This window comes from Myotis davidii, unplaced genomic scaffold (genome assembly GCF_000327345.1).
Source record: "Myotis davidii unplaced genomic scaffold, ASM32734v1 scaffold1181, whole genome shotgun sequence".
Lineage (NCBI taxonomy): Eukaryota > Metazoa > Chordata > Mammalia > Chiroptera > Vespertilionidae > Myotis > Myotis davidii.
In genome coordinates this window covers 5516-11735 of record NW_006291190.1, presented here as the reverse complement: position 1 = coordinate 11735, position 6220 = coordinate 5516, and the positions used below count along the sequence as shown (strand labels likewise).

The following is a 6220-nucleotide window of genomic DNA, read 5'->3' as shown; positions in this document are numbered from 1 at the left end:
CCAGTCAATTAGTATATTCCCTCCTTATTGGCTGTGGGCGCCGCCATCTTTGAGGATAGGGCAGTCAATTAGCATATTCTCTCCTTATTGGCTGTGGGCTTCGCCATCTTTGTGATGGCATGAGAGTCAATTAACATATTCCCTCTTTATTAGATAGGAGGGTGTTTTATTGTCTTCATTGTTAGTCTATAATCTATAAAGTTTACATTTACTAGATTATCTATATATATAAAAGCCTAAGTGACCATTACGACTTAACGACCAGAACAACCAGAATGACTGGTCGAAAGCTGGTCGACCTCGTGGCGCAACAGTAGCGCGTCAGAATGACCAGTCGACCAGTCACTATGACCCACACTGACCACCAGGAGGAAGACACTCAATGCAGGAGCTGCCCCTGGTGGTCAGTGCACTCCCATAGCCAACCTCCCATGGCCCCTTCCCCCAGCCGGCTGGCCAACCTCCTGGGGTTCCTCCCCTCATCCAACTGGCCCCCCAATAGGCCTCGATTGCTGGCCAGGCCGAGGGACCCCACACGTGCACAAATCTGTGCACTGGGCCTCTAGTAAATTTATAAATTCTTTACCACTTTTGGCCTCATGTGTTTCTCCTTCAGCAACCCTAAAAAGGAAAGAGGTTTTCTTTTTTCTTATGAGCCTTAGGCCGCATTTGAGCAACAAGAGCACTAAAGCAGAGGTCTTTTTCTTCTTCTTTTTAACAATTTACAGTGTAACAATTTATTTTAGAGGAGAGGGGGGAAAGAGAGAATTATAGGTCAGTTGCTTCCCCTATGCACCCCAAACCCACTACCTGATATGTGCACTGTCTGGGAATCAAACCCATGCTCCAACCCAGCCTCAAAAGCCAGAGGAAGGAAGACTTTACTATCATGTTTAAGGGCAAACATCTTCTATAGTTCTTTAGGCTTCTCCTATGAAGTTTCATTCGCCTTAATGATCTCAGAATGTTGAGCAACCATTATCAGAGTGCTTACTGTCTTTATAACACCAAACTATGCAGAACAATGTTTTATAACTGCAAAAATCCCTGTAATAACAAACAAAATGCTAAGTCCAATTTGCAGACTAGATCTGAAACAGGAGGCAATACTGATGGCAGTCAGCTTAAGATATTAGAGAATCATGAAGTGTCAATGAGCTCTGTATTTAATTATTTGGCTTGTGTCTAGACCAGGGGTGGGCAAACTTTTTGACTCGAGGGCCACAATGGGTTCTTAAACTGGACCGGGGGGCCGGAACAAAAGCATGGATGGAGTGTTTGTGTGAACTAATATAAATTCAAAGTAAACATCATTACATAAAAGGGTACGGTCTTTTTTTTTTTTTTTAGTTTTATTCATTTCAAACGGGCCGGATCTGGCCCGCGGGCCGTAGTATGCCCACGGCTGGTCTAGACTTTATCTAATTCCATCTTTATTTCACCAGAGGTGTTTTATTTAAGTACAACAAAAGATATTAACAGTGCAAACCCCACCTTGATTAGCTAGGACATGGTCAAGAGTAATTCTATTGTCTAAAATAATTGTACAAGGGAATTTAAAGATTTTTCCTGTTATGGCAGTAGCCCCAGGAATTTCCCTTCAAGTTGTTTACTGTCTGATTATGTATTTATTTACTGTAAATAAAGGAAAAAGTATTTTTCCAAATCTGGTATCTTTACTGAGGTAGACATAGCCAGATATTAACATGTAAAGCACCCAGTCTGTTTTGTCTTCCGGATGGAAAGTATAGTGTCAGTCAGCAGTGACTGACAGGGCGCTTAATGTGTTAAACATCCTTGACTATGTGTGTAACCAGTTGTACATTTTGACCTTGAAGGTTTAAAAATGATGCCCAATACTGAATAATCTTCCTAGACAGAAATTAAGGCAAAAGGAATTATTATAGTGAGTGTTTGGCCTCTGATATTCCTTGTGAAACAGAAGGAACTGAAGGCAAGGAACTGAAGGAAAAAAGGGAAAATTTGTGAGGTAGGAGGGAACTGAAGAAAAAAAAGGGGATATGAACATGTAGACCATATAGTACTGGTCAAGTATCTTGGGTTAGTTGTCCACAACAGATGTAATCTGCTTTACATCCTAGTAATTTTGGTTGAGAAGTACAGTTAAGTATAAAACAACTTTCTTTAAATGGGAATCATGAATTCAATATCTCTGAAAGCAGAAACTACATCTGCCTACTTACCACTGTAACCTCAGTGACCAGCACAATATCCACACAGATTTGTAAAATAATACAGTGGATTGTAAAGGAGATGAGGGAGGGAAAGGAGATAAAGAACCTGGAATAGAAGAGAGATGATCAGAGTGCAAATGGGTGCTTTAGACGGTGTTATTTTATAAACTTTTGTTTCAGTTTTATGTATGTGGGCATACACATGCATGTGTTTACTAAGTCATTATGTAGAATGTAATTTTTACCATGAGTTACAATAAAAAGTTTTGAAAACACTATACTACTAAATTCCAAAGCACACTTTACAACTAAACCAGCTTCACGGCATTTATTCCAATGGTTCTCAACTTTTATTTTTCAACCTGATCTCCCTAGGCCAGTGGTCAGCAAACTCATTAGTCAACAGAGCCAAATATCAACAGTACAACGATTGAAATTTCTTTTGAGAGCCAAATTTTTTAAACTTAAACTATATAGGTAGGTACATTGTTATTAACTTAATTAGGGTACTCCTAAGCTGGCCTTTGCTAAAAACAACCTCAATCTGATTGAGGTACATTCGCTGAGATCGACCCGTTCCAACTCTCCCATTCACACTCGTCTATCTGAAACAAGTACACAAGATGAGTGTGGATGGGAGAGTTGAAAGGGGTCAACCTCAGCGAACGTACCTCAAAACAATGTACCTCCCCCACCTGCGCCGCATCTCCCACCGCCCTACCAACCGACACCCACCATTTCTTCTAACGCCACTTCTTCAAAATAGACACGCCCAGGCCAAAAACCGAATTCTGCGCATGGGCCACGAAGTTTCAGTGCGTGCCCGCACGTAGTATTTTGTGGAAGAGCCACACTCAAGGGGCCAAAGAGCAGCATGTGGCTTGCGAGCCTCGGTTTGCCGACCACTGCCTTAGGCAATATGATGTTCTCCCACAAGAAAAATAGCTCAAGAGAGCAGATGAGAAAAACTCATCTACTATTCCAATTCGGTTATCTAACAACCAGAGGCCCAGTGCATGAAATTCACATACTGGTAGGTTCCCTAGAGGCTGCCAGCCAGCTGGGGCCTCCCTCCCTTCCCCTGGCCAAACCACCCCCTGGTCCACCTCCTGGAAGAACTCCGTCAAGGGGACCATTTGCAAACTACACTTTTATTATATAGGATTTTCATATGGGTTATTCCTATCTCCCTAACCACCCTAAGATCTCTGAAGATGGAATTGCCTCTCCCTCTAATATTTCCCTCAATGTGATTAGCGATATATTAGCACATTCAACAAGTACTTACAGGTTGATGACCAGTTGCCCTCCTGAATAATTAGATTGAAATTCACAAAACTACAGGAGTTAGTCCGCTACTACACTGACATACTAAAAATAAAAAAGCACATTAAAACTTAAACGTAAATAAAATAAACAAATCTAAATACAAAGTTGTATATTAACAAGCCTTGCTGAATGCTACACTGAAAGATTCTACCAAACCCTCTGGATCAAATTATGTTCTCTGAAGGAATGATAAACAAAATAAGCCCTGTCTTTTAGAGCCTGTGTAGGGGAGTGCTTTGTAAACTCCAGTATTTGAAAGTGAACCCAAGAAATTAAAAATTCAATACAAAGGTGTTACCCATGCAGTAATCTACATCCACAAGTTTTCAGTTCATCTGTTACAGATTTACCATAAGAGCATACTCATCCTCCCATATCTTTTTCTGTAGGTCTAAAATACTTGATGTACATGTCTGAGGTCTTTTGGTCTCATCAGGTAAAATGGGAGACTAGGGAAATCCAGAGAACGTTCTAAAGATACTAAAGACAGGATGAAGGGCCACCACTGTGCAGGAGGCAGTCAGTCAATGATTCTCTCTCATCTCTTAACTATAGTTAAACCACCTGGCCACAACCAAATCAATTACGGGCCTACCAACTGCATTCATTATATCCTATATTTTCCTTTTTTAAAATCTTCACCCAAGGATATGTTTTTATTCATTTTAGAGAAAAAGGGCTTTTCAGAGAATGTAAGTAACTGCTATTCAACTTTCTTAAAAGGTAGAACTTACTCATTGCCAAGGAGATGCCACATGTGTTACGACTACTATCTACTACCACTGCATTCACCCAAGGATATGTTTTTATTCATTTTAGAGAAAAAGGGGGGGAGGGGAAGGGGAATGAGAGAGGAGAGAGAGAGGGGGGAGGGAGAGGAAGGAGAAAGAAAGGGAGAAAGGGAGATAGAAGCATCCATCCTTGGGCCTCCTGAGAGTGGCTCAGCGGGAATTGAACCTGCAACCTTCTGTGGTATAGGACAATGCTCCAACTGAGCCACCCCATCACCAGGGCTTCATAAACATTTATATATTTTTTAAATATATTTTTATTTATTTCAGAAAGAAAGGAGAGGGAGAGAAACATCAATGAGAAAGAATCATTGATTGGCTGCCTTCTGCACGACCTCTAGTAGGGGGCCGAGCCCACAACCAGGGCATGCGCCCTGGCCGGAAATCGAACCCTTGACCACTTGGTCCACAGGTCGATGCTCAACACACTGAGGCAAGCGGGGGTGGGGGGTGGGGGGGGAGATCCTATATTTTAAAATAATTATTCTTCCCACTGTCCCGTGTGGCTCGGTTGGTTGAGCAGCGCACCATGCACCCAGAGGCAGGGTACGTACGGGGCGGGGATACTGGCTGATTCAGGTAAGGGGTGTGCAAGAGGCATCCAATCGATGTTTCTCTCTCTCCCCCTTTTCTCTCTAAAAAATAAAATCAATAAAATAAAATTTATTCTCATTCAATCTTTGAGCATTTCTTCACGGCAGGTCCAGTGCTAGTGTGGGCATAAAGTGCCCTCTTTGAAACTCAGAATCTAGTGGATAAAACAAACATCCGGTCAGCCAACTAGTATTTGCGGAGTGCCGAATATTGTAAAATGGCTTTTAGCATCAGTCGATTCAACTCAGGACTTGTTCCTATCGGCCTGGCATGGTTCTGTGTTAAAAGTATCTTTTGGCCCTAGCTGGCTTGGCTCAGAGGATAGAGCGTTGGTCTGCGGACTGGAGGGTCCCAGGTTCGATTCTGGCTTCCATTCTGGCCAAGGGCACATGGCTGGGTTACTGGCTCGATCCCCAGTAGGGGGCGTGCAGGAGGCAGCCGAACAATGACTCTCTCTCATCATGTTTCTATCTCTCTCTCTCTCTCCATTCCTCTCTGAAATCAACAAATATATATATATGTATATTAAAAGTACATTTTGCTCTAGTCTTCCCCAACCTGAAAATGAATAAACCCTTTCCCCAGGCAGGGACTGTCCCTCATAACGTCACAGCCAAGCAAAAGGCAGGCCAGAAGGAGGCACCAGCAGGTCTAACGGGAAGTAACTGCTGAGGAGAATGCAAGTCCGCGGCTCTTCCGGGCCCCCATCTTGTCAAAAGGCTTCGTGGACAGCCCGCAACCCAGGCATGTGCCCCCCGCCGGAATCGAACCTGGGACCCATCGGTTCCCAGGCTGACGCTCTATCCACTGAGCCAAGTCGGCTAGGGCCTGAGATCTGGTTCTATTCACGGTATCCTCGTCCTTCCACATCTTTTCTATGGGGTCAGGGAGCTCAAAGGTGCGCTCGGGGGGTACAAAGTCCTTTTTTCCCTAGTAACCCAGTTTTCTTTCAAATAAAAGTCGGTTTCCAACCCTGGCCTCACTATCAACTCACTGGGCGACTTGGCATCAGTCACCGGACCCCTCTCTCTCCCTCTCTCTGCGCTTCAGTTTCTTCATCTATAAAATGGAGCCGATAATCCTATCTCAGGGGCTCGCGGTGAGGAAAAGGCTGCCTGGGAAACGCTAGGCGCACACAGGGGATACTCGATAAAGGTGAAGGGGTCACTCTTTAAAGACGCGGCTGGATGACATGGCAGGAAGCGGCGGAGACGGACGGGCGGGCAGGGCCAACTGCTCGGGAGCCAGCAGCCGTGTCCCCTGACCCGCCCTCCACTGTCCCAACCTCCCCGGCCGCTCTCCCAGCCTGAC

General features: G+C 44.1%; 1 protein-coding gene across 1 annotated transcript in view; it reads right to left on the bottom strand.

Annotated features, from left to right (window-relative positions):
- The window catches only part of RRM1 (ribonucleotide reductase catalytic subunit M1), a 67041-nt gene that overhangs the window by 60481 nt on the left and 340 nt on the right, over positions 1-6220 (bottom strand). The gene's annotated exons all lie outside the window — the stretch shown is intronic.